This window comes from Passer domesticus, chromosome 4, assembly GCF_036417665.1.
Source record: "Passer domesticus isolate bPasDom1 chromosome 4, bPasDom1.hap1, whole genome shotgun sequence".
NCBI lineage: Eukaryota > Metazoa > Chordata > Aves > Passeriformes > Passeridae > Passer > Passer domesticus.
In genome coordinates, this window is record NC_087477.1 from 43,602,246 (window position 1) to 43,617,300 (window position 15,055).

At 40.6% G+C, this 15,055-nt stretch overlaps 1 protein-coding gene across 4 annotated transcripts in view; it reads left to right on the forward strand.

Annotated features, from left to right (window-relative positions):
• Nucleotides 1-15,055, forward strand: part of FNIP2 (folliculin interacting protein 2) — a 64,564-nt gene that overhangs the window by 16,369 nt on the left and 33,140 nt on the right. The window lies entirely within an intron of this gene.

The following is a 15,055-nucleotide window of genomic DNA, read 5'->3' on the forward strand; positions in this document are numbered from 1 at the left end:
AGAACATACAGGGTTTGAGAAGCTTTGCTGCTGCAATGCTTTTAATAGACTTTCTCTCAACAGTAATCTCTGTTTGAGTGAAGAGATGTGATTTGATCTAAGTAAAGTAGGAAACGTAATCCTTTGGTAGCTTCTGTAGCACATACTTCTGGTCAGTGTTGGGTGCAAAGTGGCAGAATCATTTTCTAATGACAAGACTGCCTTTCTAAGGATCTTCAGTTAGCCTTATTCCTTCCAGGTTTTGGTTAGTGAGGTCCCTCAATATATCTGGCAGTGTTTAGCTCTGTTAAGGGGTCCTGTGAGACCAATAACAATCTGTATCCTTGGACCTTCAATTGTTATGAAAGCCTTGAAAGCTTAAGTGTATTCACACACCCTCCTTACTCTGAAAAAGAGAGGGATCACCAAAAATCTCTTTAGTAGATAATGCCTCCTCAAATTAATGTGATTTGACAACTTTTTTCAACTATGTTGCTGGCAAGCTTTGTGTTTTCTAGTCTTCCCAGGAACACCAGAAAAAGTTCTGTTGCAGAGGGCTATCAACCAGGCTTGCCTTTTGCCTGTTGCAAGCGCTGCATGTGCTCATTCTGTTGCACTCTCTCCTTTAATGGGAGCTAAATCTTGGCCAGAGGTGCACGCTGCTTCAGCTCAGAAGGAGGCATCAAGCTTCAAGGTCCGTGCTGCTTACCAGGAAGAGCTGGCACAGCCTCAAAGAGCAGGAGACATGGTGCCTATGGATGAATGTGGAGCCACAGGAAATGATTTCTTGGGTGCATGAATGTGAACATATTAATTTGGCTCAGGAGTGCTCTTGTAAAGAAAACCTCTAAATTGTTCCACTAACTGCACTTTGGCTCACAAAGCCAAGTGGCTTCGGTACATAAACTGGATTCCTGTTGGAATGAATGAAATTAGAAAGTGTTCCAACCACTAATGGATATTCAATCCCTGGGACCATACTACAGCTGGTCAAAAGTAAAACTGTAGAACACACATAGTGTGGGTGTCAGGTCCTTAGCACCAATTAATGCACTCTGTGGAGCTAGTCTGGGCTGCAGTACATGCTCACATGAGCACAGCCTTTACCTGCAGGGTGAGGAGAATGTAAACATGAGGTGTAGATGCTAATATAGTGCTATTGGGATTGTAGGACTTTCTACTGGCCCAGGCCTTCCTTCAAGATAATGGAAGTATGAAGTTGTAGAAGTCAGAATTATAGAATAGCTTAATTCCCTTTTTACAAAATGAGAAATTATAAACCAGCTGGAGAACAGATGTGTATTAGTGAGATATTTCATTTGTTCTAAGCAGTTCTGTATATGGACTTGAGCTTCTCTTTTTTTACTGCTGCTTCTTGCTTCCCTTAACTAAAAATATATCTATTTGTGTAATACATATGTAAAGGTGTATGTGTGTGTATACACACATCCCTTTCAAGAGAGGCACTTGAGTGGCTGTAATTGAATATATTTCTTCTTAGCCTCTGAGGTTCTGGGAAAACCCTAATTACTTTGTGTGCAAGCAATGTGTATTTATGTGGCTAAATTCCTCTAAAACTTCTTATTTCCTTATCAAATGTTGCTTCCTTTACAAGATTGGTTTAGCATAGTTTGTACAACTTTTTGGAGTGCTACCAGGGTCATGTATTCAGCAGAATCCTAGATCAGCTTATGTTGGAAGAGACCTTAGACATCCTCTAGTTCCAACCACCACTGCCTTAGACAGGGACACCTTCCACTAGACCAGACTGATCAGAGCCCCAGAGGGTTGGACTGATCCAACCCGGCCTTCAACATTTACAGGGATGGGGCATCCACCACTTTTCTGGGTAAACTCTTCCAGTGTCTCACAGTGGAAGAAGTACCTCTCACAGAGGGTACTCACAGTAAAGAATTTTTCCTAATATTTAATCTCAACCTATTCTTCTCGTTTGAAGCCATTCCCATTTGTCCTGTCACATTTTAAATATTCTCTCTCCATATTTTTGTAGGCTCCCTTCAGGTACTGAAAAGCAGCAGTTAGGTCCTCCTGAAGCCTTCTCTTTTCCAGTCTGAACAACCTCAATTCTTTCAGCCTTTCCTCATAGGACAGATGGTCCATCCCTCTAATCGTGTGTCTTTCCTCTGGACTTGCTCCAACAGGTCAATGTCCTTCCTCTGGTGGGGACCCCCAGAGCTGGATGCAGCACTGCAGGTGGGGTCTCACAAGGGCAGAGTAGAAGTGTAGAATAGTCTTGGTGGCCATGGTGCTTTTAATGTAGCCCAGGACGTGTTTGGCTTCCTGGGTTGCAGGTACACATGGGTGGGTCATGTCACCCACCAGCACCCCCAAGGCCTTCTGGGCAGGGCTGCTGTGAATCTGTCTATCCCCATCCTCTGTTGATACCAGGGTTTACCCTGACCCTGCTGCAGCACCTCGCATTTGGTCTTGTTAAACCTCTTGGGATTGCCAGGGGCCCACTTCTTGAGCTTGTCCAGGTCCCTTGGGCTGGCATCCCATCCTTCAGGTGTGCAGAAAAGCACAGCTTGGTGTTGTCTGCAGATTTGCTGAGGGTGTGCGCAATTCCATCGTCTGTATTCTCCAAAGGGACACCATTTGTCACTAGTGTCCATTAGGACTCTGAGCCATTGACCAGTGCCCTCTGGATGTGGCCATCCAACCAGTTCCTTGCCCACTGAACAGCCCATTACGTTTTAGGGATTGCATAGAGTATAAGCACATAGTGTCTCAAGTGCTAAGCATATATTTGAGTAAGGTATTGGGGGATGGCCTTAAGGAAATTGATATGGGTTGCAGATAGTTTGATTTTACTTAAATTGATAGCAGTTTTTCTGTAATTGTGTTTACCTGATTCTAGAAGAAATTTCACATCTCTGCTTTTCTGTACTTTCAGCATAAAGTCTGAGGTTGTCCTTAAGCTGTGGATTCAGACTTCACCTTAATTTCAGTCTTTGATAGTTTGATTTGGTTTTGAGTTTTTTAAATGAAAATAAATGTCTTGGAGTTTTTGGAAGACTGCTTTCATTGTTGAATGTATAATTTCTACATGCAACCTGTGATTAAATTTCTTTGATATTGGTATCTATAGTGAAGGACTATTGTAAAGTAGGGAATAAATTAATTTCATGGGTTTTTTGGGTTTTTTTTATTTTTTTTTAAGGTTGTGTTATTTCAGCTGTCTGAAACTTGCATGCAGTCTATTTCTTCAGCTTTAAGTATCAGCTGCTCCTTCTGGTGTCTATAATGGAACGGATGTCATGTTGTAGCTGCAGGATATCTATCTGGTAACAGTTTGTTAGCTTTGGTATATGAGATCATTTGTTTGGCAGCTGGTACTAGTGATTCCTTTGGTCATAGTGCTGAAATGCTTGGTGAGATCCTACTTGCTAAGCATTATTTCACAGCATTTATTACCAGCCTGGCAATGTTCCACCTTCTGAAAAAGGAAAGAAAGCAGTAGTGAGCTTGGAGTCTGGTTGTATGTCAGTTTGTTCAAATGAAACACTCCTCAGAATGTTCTTGTGACCTAATATGGCTTTTTTCTTGAGCTTCTTGCAATTTTGTCGAGATCCACACAGCAATAACCCTACAGAGCACACATGTACATCTTCATACATGGCAATATCCATAAACATTTGGCTGTAAACCCTTTGAAAAGTATTTGAAAGAAAATCACTGTTTTACATGCTGTAGAAGGGCAGTCCAGCCCAGGGCCAGACCTGAGCATGGGGGCAGGACAGGTCAAAGAGCAGATCTAAAGCATACACAGACAGCTGAAGGTGAGCCTTAGGCTGCAGTATTACACCTTTGTGCTGGTGTTAGTCTTTCATCCATAAAGCAAGCTAAAAAGTTCTGCAGAAAGAGATGTATTACAGTCTCACTAAAAAAAAACCAGCTTAGACAGGAAGTAATTGAAATTATGGTCTTTTGAAATGGAAACTGCACTTCCAGCCTGGAGCTTTTTTGAAGGAAAACAAACCTCAAGTCCTCTGGTTTTGAGCTTTGCAGGAATTAAGGCCATTTTTCTGCATGAGTTGTTTGGATTGCCCCTCCCCTAAACACTGCTGTCACTGGACATCCTCTTGGTTTCCTCTAGCTTTGCTCTGAGTCTAGCTCCATCTCTCTTAAAGTTGCAAGAAGACACCCTGTTTTTTGCTTGTTTTTTTTTTTCTTTGCTACAAATGACAAAAAAATGTGTGGAAATGCACAAGCTACTGACATTCTGAGAGGGATGGATATACCTTGGTTATTTAATTCCATGAAAAGACACATTATTGCCTGACAGTCAAATGGTTTTGCCTGTAGATGATCTTATTTCTAAGTAACTTATCCATGGAGCTGCATACATTGATTCTTAAATTGGTGTGCATTGGATAGTAGATGCTTGATTCTTTATTTGTAGGGCACTTCTGCTGTTGACAGTCCAAAACTGGGTGAGTACTGTGCCACATACTGTGCTCAGAGGAAAGTGATTTGGAGAATAGTAGCAGCACAAAGCCTTGGAGGTACCTTTCCTTGTTGGTGGCACTACTTAAAGCAGGAAACACTGCAGTTTAACACAGTGATGCTAATGCTGAAAGGGAATACCTGCTGACATAAGTAGCTTGATGTATATGAGAAAATAAAGCTGCTTGGGGCTGAAAAATGTGGACATGCATTCTTAAAAGCTGAATTTGTAGAGAAAAATTTTAAAAACTGAGGCAGAGCTTTGTTGCCAGTAGAGGCTGGTTTCATGTAGACTTACATAAACTTTGTAACTTTTCTTATGTAAACTAAGTTAAAGTTGCAAAATAGCTTTATTAAATTTCGGGGGAAGGAAGATGGAAGAGTTTTCACAAAAATGTTTTAGTCATTAGTCATCATGTCATCCCACTTTGACGTTGTGGTATGTAGGTGTTTCCAGTGCATGGTAGGGGCCTTCAGCTGTTACTTTGGTCTGAACAGTGAGTAACAGCAGACCAGATGCCCTGAGAGAGTACATGTGACAAAGGAACTGGGGTCAGGGGGGACAGAAAATGGAATAATTTTTCTCCTACAGATAATCCCTTGTTCTGACATTGTGGTATTATTGAAGCTGCTGAAGACTTCCTTTGCAAAGAAAATTCTTTAATTTAATACTCATTATATGTGCTACAAACCTTGGTGATGTACCTGTTCCTTTAAGAATTCCTTCTGACACTAACAATCATGTACTTTGCACCTTAGTGATGTTGTGGATAGCTTCTGAAGAGTAAATTCAGATTTGGAGTCATGTGTTGTTTTATATTTGTCGAGAGTTACTTCAAGTGCACCCTTGATTAAGAGCACACTGTTGTCTAGTATGCAGCTTAGATGAAGCGTTGTAAGAAGAATGTTCTTAGGCTGTCCTAATTACCAGTATTTGCTGTGTGAAGGTTTCCATGGGTACACTTCTTAGGCAAAGGATGAGGAATGCAGTTCACAGGCTTGCTAAAGAAAATAAGCAGGAAAAGGAGGACTTTGAATGGGGTACTCACGTGAAGACAGCAAATATCTGTCTGCACTTTTTCAGTGTGCTTCCTGTGATAGTGTCAGATTACTGCTGATCTGACTAACAGGCATGGACCGCGCAGTTCACCTTTGCCTGTCGTGGATCAGCTCCTCTGTGTGTGCTCTGCCTATGCTGCTTCTTAATCTTCATGCTCAGGTTCTTCTCTGTGCTGCTGTCTCCCCACTTTAAGTGCCCTTCTCAAGTCACTCCATGTGCCCTATTTGTCTGGGTTTGTCGCTTGAATACCTCAGTAAGGAGTTCTGGCAACAGTGTTTGTGTCATCCCCACATCGACTAGAGCAAGTGCAGGTGCATTTACCTGACCAGCAGCTGAAATGTCTGTGGTCAGTCAGCACACTTCTCATAGTGGAGAGATTCTTAGGATTGTACTGATAAACGGGCATGAGGGCTTTACATCACACTTGCTACTGTTAAAACTGAATCACGATTCTGCTTCCATGGACTTTGCTGAAGTGAAACTTGAGCTGTGTGTGATGTAATTACTGAATCAGTGTGGAGCTTTCTCTGCAGGATGCTCTCACTTTAGTGCAATGCAGCTCAACTTGTCTTCTCAAAGGTGCTCAGTGAAATTTTAGATGTACTATTGAAATCAGCTGTATTAAGTAGACAATTGAAAATATTTATCTTTCTAATAGAGGTGCTAGCAATCTGAATTTGGTATTAGAAATGGAAATTAGAAATCTGAACACAGTAGTACTTAATTTTTTATAATGGAATCGGAAAGTTTCTTACAGTAACAATTCAGCTTTTGTTTTCACTGAGTTTATTAATTTTTATTAAAGAAAACAGAGGCTTGAATGAACTCAGTGCTCTGAATTTCTGTGCAGAGTATTTGTACTGAATTCTGAATCTGGATGTCATCCAACACCTGAAATTGCTCAATTCTTGGGGTTGGGTTTGTTAATGCACAGCTCCAGGAGTACAGAAAATCTGAGCAGAGTACACTAGATAAAGTTTTTGAAGGAAAGCCCAGAGAGAAGGCTGTACAAACTGTTGAATATATAGTTCTGAGCAAGTTGTTGTTATTATTATTATTTCATTGAATGTGGATAATTTTACAGAATGTAATAAAATTTTATAATGTTAAAACTCTCTGTGGTCTGGAAAAAACAGTTATTGGAACTTTTTGAAATCTGCAATTCACAGAAATTAGTTTATGTTCATACAAATTTTTGTTGTATCTTCTGTTTTCCTATGTGGGCACATGAGCTTGTCCAACTATTGCTGAACAGTTGAGTGCTTGTGTCTGTCACATTTGCTTGCCTTTTCTTTCACATTCCCCAAAATGACCATTTAAAATCTTCACATTTAACACCCTGCTCTCTAACTTGCACTCTAAAATGGATTGTACTTTTTAGGACAAATTGTTCTATAGGAATGTCATGAGCCTTTTGTTTCCGAAGTGTCCCGTCTTGTTTAACAGCTTGGGTTGAACAGGGTGGGTGGAGACCTATGAGGTGCTGGGAAGGAAGGTGCAGGCACAAGGAAGAAGAAATTGGTGCAGAAACCACTTTGCTCAGCTGTGGAGCGGCAGGGTTAGTCCATGCATATGATGGCTTGGTCTTGGTGAATAGCTCCAGTGTTACAAGGTGCTACTGCATTCTCCTGTTCTGTGCTGGATTTGGGTATTGCCTGGACGTTTGTCACTTCCACAGTAGCATTGACAGAACAGTGTTGAGACGCTGTCAGTTGTGTCTGTGTAAAGGTCAGGGAGAGAACCAGCTCTTCTTACAGTAGTCTGTGTTAAGCTGTCACACTGTGCAGGAATAGTTACGGAGGGCTAATCCTCAGCTGTGTTGAGAAGGCTGGAATAAAGAACAGGGATTTGGTGGCCACTTCAGTTCACTTAGCAGATAACCACAGTGACACGCATCTGAGCTCCTACTTGGTCTTGGCTTTTAGCCTGGAGGAAGGTTGCTCTCCCGTGTTAGCCACTTGAAACAGCTTCAGAAGTGCAACCTCTGCCCTCTCAACTGTTAAAAGCATTTCTAGATCACATCAAGTTAAAGAGTTGGAAAAATTAACCCTCTCTCCTTATAAAGGTATTTATGAGATTTGCTTGTGCATCTAAATCATGCTTACAGAGCACTAAAATGATTTCAGACACAATTCTGACTTAGGGAGTGGATGAATAATGCGTTATGACTTTGGTACTTGGGAAACTTGGGGATGTATGTCAGTCACCTCCTCTGCACTAGATCACAGTACAGTTCAAAAAAGTTCAGGTACTAAATTTCTTGTCTTCAGAAGTTCCTGTAAGCAGTCTTACAGACAGGGATATATTTGGGAATGCTTTTGAATGGAACTAGGGAAATAGTTATTTTCAAATGCATGTTATTTCTGTTTGTCACTTTATCATAGCACTTGGTGCTTATGTAGAGCTGGACTGGATAATGGGTGCAGGGATAGGTATGCAAAGAAGATGAATATGCAAACAGAACAATGCATTTTGTAGTGAATGTGGGTTTTTTTGAAACAATCAGTCCACTCAATGAACCCTTGTGCATCTGTCCAATTTTTTTTTTAAAGCAAAACATGTCTGTGTAGAGTGCCAAAGATGACTTGAAACTCTGAATTAAACGTTGTTTACTGCTTAAAGAATTCTGTCTTTGTATTGAAATTGTTAGCATGTGAACTAGAAATTTGATTGAAATTTGATTTGGTTTTGGCTTTTTGTTTGCGTTACTGAAGCACTAAAAGTTGACTGTAGTCATCATCAGAGTTGTATCCTTGGTCCCTGTTTTGACAGAAAGTGAAAAGAAAGTGAGTTTTGTTTGTATTTAAATGTAATTATCCTGAATCTGTACTTGTTAGAATGGCTTTTAGTGAGTCTGCTCTGGTAGACTTCATCTTAGGAGTAAACCAGGTCTGTTATAAAGGATTTTCTTGTACACTGTTTTTCTGGGGAATGCTAAAAGAGCTTGACCAATTTTTACGTTCTTGTGAGAAGGAAGATTTCTAATTTGTCTAAATAATTGCTACATAAGTATGCTGCCTGAAATTTGTTTGCATCTATCAATGTGCAAATCTTCTTATTGCAGGACAAAGATGCAACTGAATTTTCTGTGTGATTTTTTTTTTTTTCTCAAATGTTTCAGGATTGATGGACTGATACTTGGCAGCCAAATGCTAGCATGCTACTGGGTGCGGTCAGCTGTAATTACGTACAAACCTGACTGGATAAACTTCTAAGTCTACTATAATACCAGTGTTTTTGAGAAAATGTTTGGGATCCTATGTGAGTAGTTTAGAGTGGTTGGCCTGCTTTAAGGAGGGGAGACTGTTTCATAACTTAATGACTATTTATACATTCAAAGTCCTACGCAATTGGTGGTAAACAGAACGTAAGTCTTTAGCATAGTGGCTCGCAGCAAGGGTAGGTTTGCCCATGTCAGTCAGCTGCAGCACTGTGGTTTGTTTGGTTGGTTTTGTGTACTGAGAAGGTATATGGTATGAGTGATTTAATTGCCATGATCTTCTGCACATGGTCCCAAGGTGTTCCTCCTTCCCTTTCCAGTGAAACTTGAAAATAAATCTGTGTAAGCCTTCAAGATTCAGTTCTAGTTACTAGAAAGCTGCTTTCTGTGCTGTCTACTAGAGAGAGTTAAGGAAAGTGTTTTGGATGGAATAGACAAATTATCATAACAACAACAAGAGGAGCAAAACGTATTTTTGGCTATAACTAGTGAAAAATGCCGGAGCTGACGTTATATCCGTCCATGTTATCACTTCATTCAATCTAAGTCAGGATTTCCTGGCATTCATCTAGACCAAGGCAGTGGACTTTGCTGTTCATGCTGTAGCAACTTTTGGGTGATCAAGCATGGCTACTTGTGTATGTGTTCTTTCCCACATTCTTGCCATTTTGGTAAATCAGTACTTTCTCATAAATATTCAACTTAGTTTTTCTTCCTTCCCTTCCTGGTTATTGCAGACTAGCTTTTCAGCTGCAATCTCTGTTTTGGAAGGATCAAAACACATCTTGTACTTACAACAGTTTAACATAACCATTTACAGAGGTCTTACCAATATTGTGTTAGCTGGTCAAAAAAATTGGGCTGGTTCAGCTCTCAGCACTGTTAGAGAGCAGTATCACTTTAGGAGGTTAATATTAATTTCTTTTTAAGTGATGTGATACTGCTGAGTTTGTACTTTTGGGTTAGATGAAACTGAGCCCTTCTGAAGCCCTTGGAAGAGGACCATGAGGTCCTTGGATAGCACTTGCCTCTAGCCCTCCTTGAGCATGTCTTTTGTACAGTGGGAGTGCGTGTTCAGAACTGTGATGAGAAATGGGGATTTGCAACCTTTCTGTGCCCCTGGAGAGAGTACCCTAAAAAACTTCTGTCTGTAAAGCTTGAGAAAGTGCCACATCCTCTGCTGTTCACAAAGCCCTCTTGTGAATGTAGCCTTTTCATAGTAGAAGTGGAGGAAATCTCTAAAGAAGTGGTTGCTGTTAGCATGTGGGTGTTTTTAGCTACTTGGAGTGAAGGTGTTCATGTGTGTTACAGCAGAAAAAAATCATTTAGCTAGAAAAAATTGGGGGGGAATGTTAAACACTAGGCATTATCTCTGTATCTATGTATTTACATATGTCCAATAAATAACATTTTTTCTTAGTAATTTTTTTCATATTCTGAAATTAATCCTTTGAACAGAGATTTGAAAGCTGTATACAGAATCTTCCTTAAATAAAAATGAATAAAATATAGAATATAGGGCTTTATAAGAGGAGGGAGAAGAAACAGGAAAGAGCAGGCAACCAAACCCATGCCTCAGGATACCAACCCTAAGGTGTGGTGATGTCTGTCTTGGCCTGCTCACTTTTGTAGGAGATACTAAGGTCTGAGATCTGTCAGTACTTTATACAGCATTGCAATGGAGTAAGAACTAGTACAGTGCTGTAAATACCAGATTCTGCCTTGCATTGTTGCTCAGAACTCTGCTTCAGACAGATGTACAATGTGTTGTTCTTCCTTGTGTTCAAGAGAAGGTGGGGAAAGGCAGAGGCAGGATAAAGGATTTCTCTTAATCTCATTTTCTGGCAGAGGCAGTTCCCAGACGTGCCTTGGCAGTGTCTGGATTTAGTAGCAGTGTTCCTGGCCGCTGGCCCAGTCACATGGCGCCGCTGGAACAAGTGACACGGGAATGATGCATTAGCCGAGAGCCAGCGCTGCGTGCCGGAGGAGGCGGGGTGGGGTGGCCGGCCCGGCCACGCAGCACCCACACCGGACCAGCGCCGCTTGCTCCCGGATGGCCGCTGCTGTTTGGCTCCAGTGAAAGCTGGAAGCTGGTTATTGCAGGTGCCTTGAAAAAATAAACAAGGAAAGGAGCAGAGTCAAATCCTAGAGAGTGTTAAATTGCAAGCAAATTTTCAGTTCTTTGAGATGATAAAGATCATCACTCTGAGATGGCGTCTGCAAAATGCTTGACTTAACTTCGGGTCAGCTGAGCTGTCCTGACTTGGAAGCTGTGGAGATGACTGCAGAAAGTGGGATGGAAAGGGGAAGGTTGTTTAAAACTAAGCACGGCTTTCTGTATGGAGGAAAGAAGTAGGTGGTAGACCTAGCATGCTAACCTTACTGCAGACTTTACCTTTCTTTGTTTAAAGACCTAGTTTAACAAAAAACACACTTTTCTTGATGGTAAAACACAATTAAATGCATGCCTTTTTACATGCAATTACAAGCCTTTAGCTCTTCTCTTTACTAATGAGGAATTCCACTTCTGGAGCTAGCAACTGAGAGCGCTGTCTCTGTGCTATTTGTGGTCCTGCTTCAAACAATGTACTTACTGGGTGTTTTCTTTGATTAGGGTTTTGTTTTATTGTGGGTTTTATTTTTTTATTTCTACATTATTACTGAGATACTCTATGAGAGCTAGCTCCCAAACTTCAGACTTGTAGATAAGCCAAGTGAGCAGTGATTCCTTATAGCTTGGAGAAGTTGAGCTGTGACGTACTGATTTAATGGGCTGCTCTTTATGTTTGTGGAAAGCTGATGTGTGCACTTTATGGTGACTCCAGCTTGTGTAGATCTGTTTGTTAACCTCTGTCAGCAGTGTGTGTGTCTTGTAATTTTTCGTGCCTGTCTGTGATGATACTGCTTTGTATCAAAGCAACAAAGATGATGAAAAAATGCTTCCAGCCTTACAAAAATCGAGTATATTGCCCTTTCCTTAGAAGGTATTCTGTGGAATTCTAGCTTTTCAATGAAGAAATATATCCAATATTGTTTTGGATTTCATAAAGGAACGTGTAGAATTATTCTAAAAAGAATTGACCATTCTATACAGTGATTTGATACCTAGAACTTTATTTTTCTCCACCTGAACTCTTTCTTCAGGAAAATGCGTCTTGAGAGAGAGAGAGCAGTGCTCCAAATAATACCTTCCTTCACTTGTTGCGTGACTAATCTGCAATGTATCCCGCCTAACTTGTGTGAAACTAGTAACTATGTATCATGCTTGAACAAGGTAGTTCATCTGAGGTTAATAGAGCTTTGCCGTATTAGGACTACTTTAAGTCATTGTGGAAAAGGAATGTGGTGTGGCATCAGCACAACTCTTCCATATCTGAGGTTTTAGAAAGAGAAGAAACAATGCAGGGTAAATGAGGCAAATTAGGAGGGAGGATGGGAACCTGTCTTCCCCATAAGCTATTCAATGGACTAAAAGAGCAAAAATCATCATTAAGCAATCCAAAAGAGATTCCACCTCTTTAAATATGTGTTTTGGCACTAATCCTGAATGTCTGGGTCTAGGCATTTTTTGTGTATCAATTTTGCTAAGTGTATGTTTCACAAAAAGAAATGCTCACTGAAACAGCAGGTATGATTCAAACTTTTTTCCTAAGCTACTCTAGCCATTTCCAAAAGCTGTTTGGAAAATAAAACCTTGCATGGGTCTCTGAAAATATTCTCTTGGATTTGAAAACAGTGCTTAAGTTTTAGTGGACACCTGTAACTTATACAGAAAATTATTCTTAACTACATTGCATACATTTATTTCCTCTTTCCTCCACCCCAAATTTTCTTGCTAAAGTGTTACCTTGAGTTGAAATCATTTAGGCAATTGTCTCGCAGTGAAGATGAAGGACAGGAAGTGACCTACAAACAGAGCAGGTGACATGCTGTCACATAGCCTGGAAAAAGAGTGATTAAATTCTGCTTCACAGAGCAGTATATCTGCAGAGCGGGACACTTTCTTCCATTTTCTGTGTTGCCTACTTTATGGACTGTGCGTATTTTCCATGTGTGGATTTATGTATTATTTTGTTGTTGTTTAGAAACTGTTCTGTGGATTTGCAATGTTAATTCCCCAAGTACTTCAGGATTTATATTATTCTACAGATGATTGCATTTACAGATGAGGTAGTGTTGTGAAGCACATCTATTTAGTGAGCTTACAGGAGTTCCTTGTTCTAATGCCTGATGGGAATTGGATGAATGTTCCAGAATTTTGGTTTGTTTGGGGAAAGCATAGCACAGAAGTGAAAGCTATGATTTCCTGATCTTAGTCAAAGTGTATTATTTCACTTATTTCATTCACACTTCAAAGAAGACTGGTAACACTGGTGTCTAAAGTAGTCTTCCTCAATGAGGTGAGGGCTAGAGTTGTCTTTTCCTAAATCATTTAAGTCACTTGAGAACAGGCCAAAGATTTCACTTGTTTGCCATACTTGGGAGGAGGAGTGGTTGTGATCCAGTACTTGTCACTTCTCTGGGGATTTAAGTGGAGCCGGTTTTTTTATTGCTATAGGTTTCTCTCAGCAACAGGGCAAGTTGTTCAAGCTAACTTTGCTCTAGTTTTTTGCTTCACTTCTGTCCAGTTTTTAGAGGTTGGGGTTAACTGTGATTACAAAATCATTTTAAGGGTGCTGTGCTATTTAGCAGGTAGCACGTAGCACTGGGTTTTGAAATCTTGCTTCTAACTCTACTGCTGGTCTGGTTGACCATTAACGAAGTTATTTTCCCTTTTTAACCTGGAAGAGAAATTGCAGTACGGCTGTTATCTTATAAAATGTTTAAAATTCTACTGATGGGGAGAAAGCCCATCATAATTCATGAGAGATGTGAATTATGAGCAGATATGTCTGCATAATTTTTTTAAAAGCAACGATGGGGAAGAGGACTTGGTTCTGCTGTAGAATTACCAGAGCCTAACAGAACATCCTGTGTGCAGCTTTGGTCACTGCAATACAAGAAAGATATTTAAGCTACCAGAGAGTGCCCAGAGGAGGGCAACAAAGATGATGGAAGGCCTTGGGGAAAAGCTGTATTAGGAATGGCTGAGGCCACTTGGTTTGTTGAGCCTGGAGAACAGGAGGCTGAGAGGAGACCTCATTGCACTTACAACTTTATCATGAGGGGAAGAGGAAGGGCAGGCACTGATCTGTTCTCTGTGGTGACAGTGACAGGACTCGAGAGAATGGCCTGAAGGTGTGCCGGGGAGGTTTAGTTGCATATTAGGAAAAAGTTGCTCACCTAGAGGGTGTTTGGGCACTCAGACAGGCTCCCCAGGGAAATGGTCATAGCACCAATCCTGACAGAGTTCAAGAAGCGTTTGGCAACACTTTGGGGCAGAAGTGTGACTCTTGGGGATGCTCCTTTGCAGGCCCAGGAGTTGGACTTGATGGTATTCTGTCTTGTGTGATCTGATTCCTTTGTTCTGTTCAAAAACTTAAAATTTACTTGGTCAGGAGTATTTTATTAGATATTTTTGTCATCAGTACTGTTACTGAATTATTTTAAGAGGCACATGAGTATAAATTCTCATCAAGCAACCTGAAGTTTGTCACCATTTCTCATTGTTTTCTTTCATACTCTTTTTGAAAAAACTTCAAAGTACTAGTGTCAAGTTCTTGTCCAAGTATAAGTAGTATTTGTCCTTAGAAATAAAAGCATTACTGTGCAGAATATCTAACATGTTTCTTGGTGTTGGTACTTGGGGTTTTTAAACTGATAACCATATGGCAATGATGACAGATTCTTACTTGCTCCTAAGCTATAGGAGGTTGCTAGGGGTTGTCAGATGACACTTGCTCACATGAGAGCCATTAACAGGGTGTTGTAGCCAGTGTTAGAACAACCTTGCAACTAAGGGCGAGTCACTGCAAAAGCAACCATGCCTTTTTTTTTTTTAAAGAGGCCATATGGTTCAGTCTTGTGACTACGTAATTGCCAGCTACCTAAATCACATACCAGGAAACAAACACAGCTAAAGTCAATATTAGCTGTTGTATCTGCTACAGCTTTGCACCAGGCTTAGTAGGAAAACCTCTGACAGCAGCAAGAGCAAGTCCAGGATGGCTTCTGAAACCTGAAAGTCATGTCTGTTCTATCTGGAATAATTGCAGGAGTGCATTAGCTACAGCTGGTCTTTTGTATTAATGGCTTATAGAATACATGAAGATTGTTTTGCCTTTCTTTCCCCCAACTGGAAATTCAGCAGACTGTGTTCCTTTATAGGGAAGAAAGCTGATGGTAAATTACCATTGTTAATGGTTGATCGATGGTGAAGAAACTTGCTT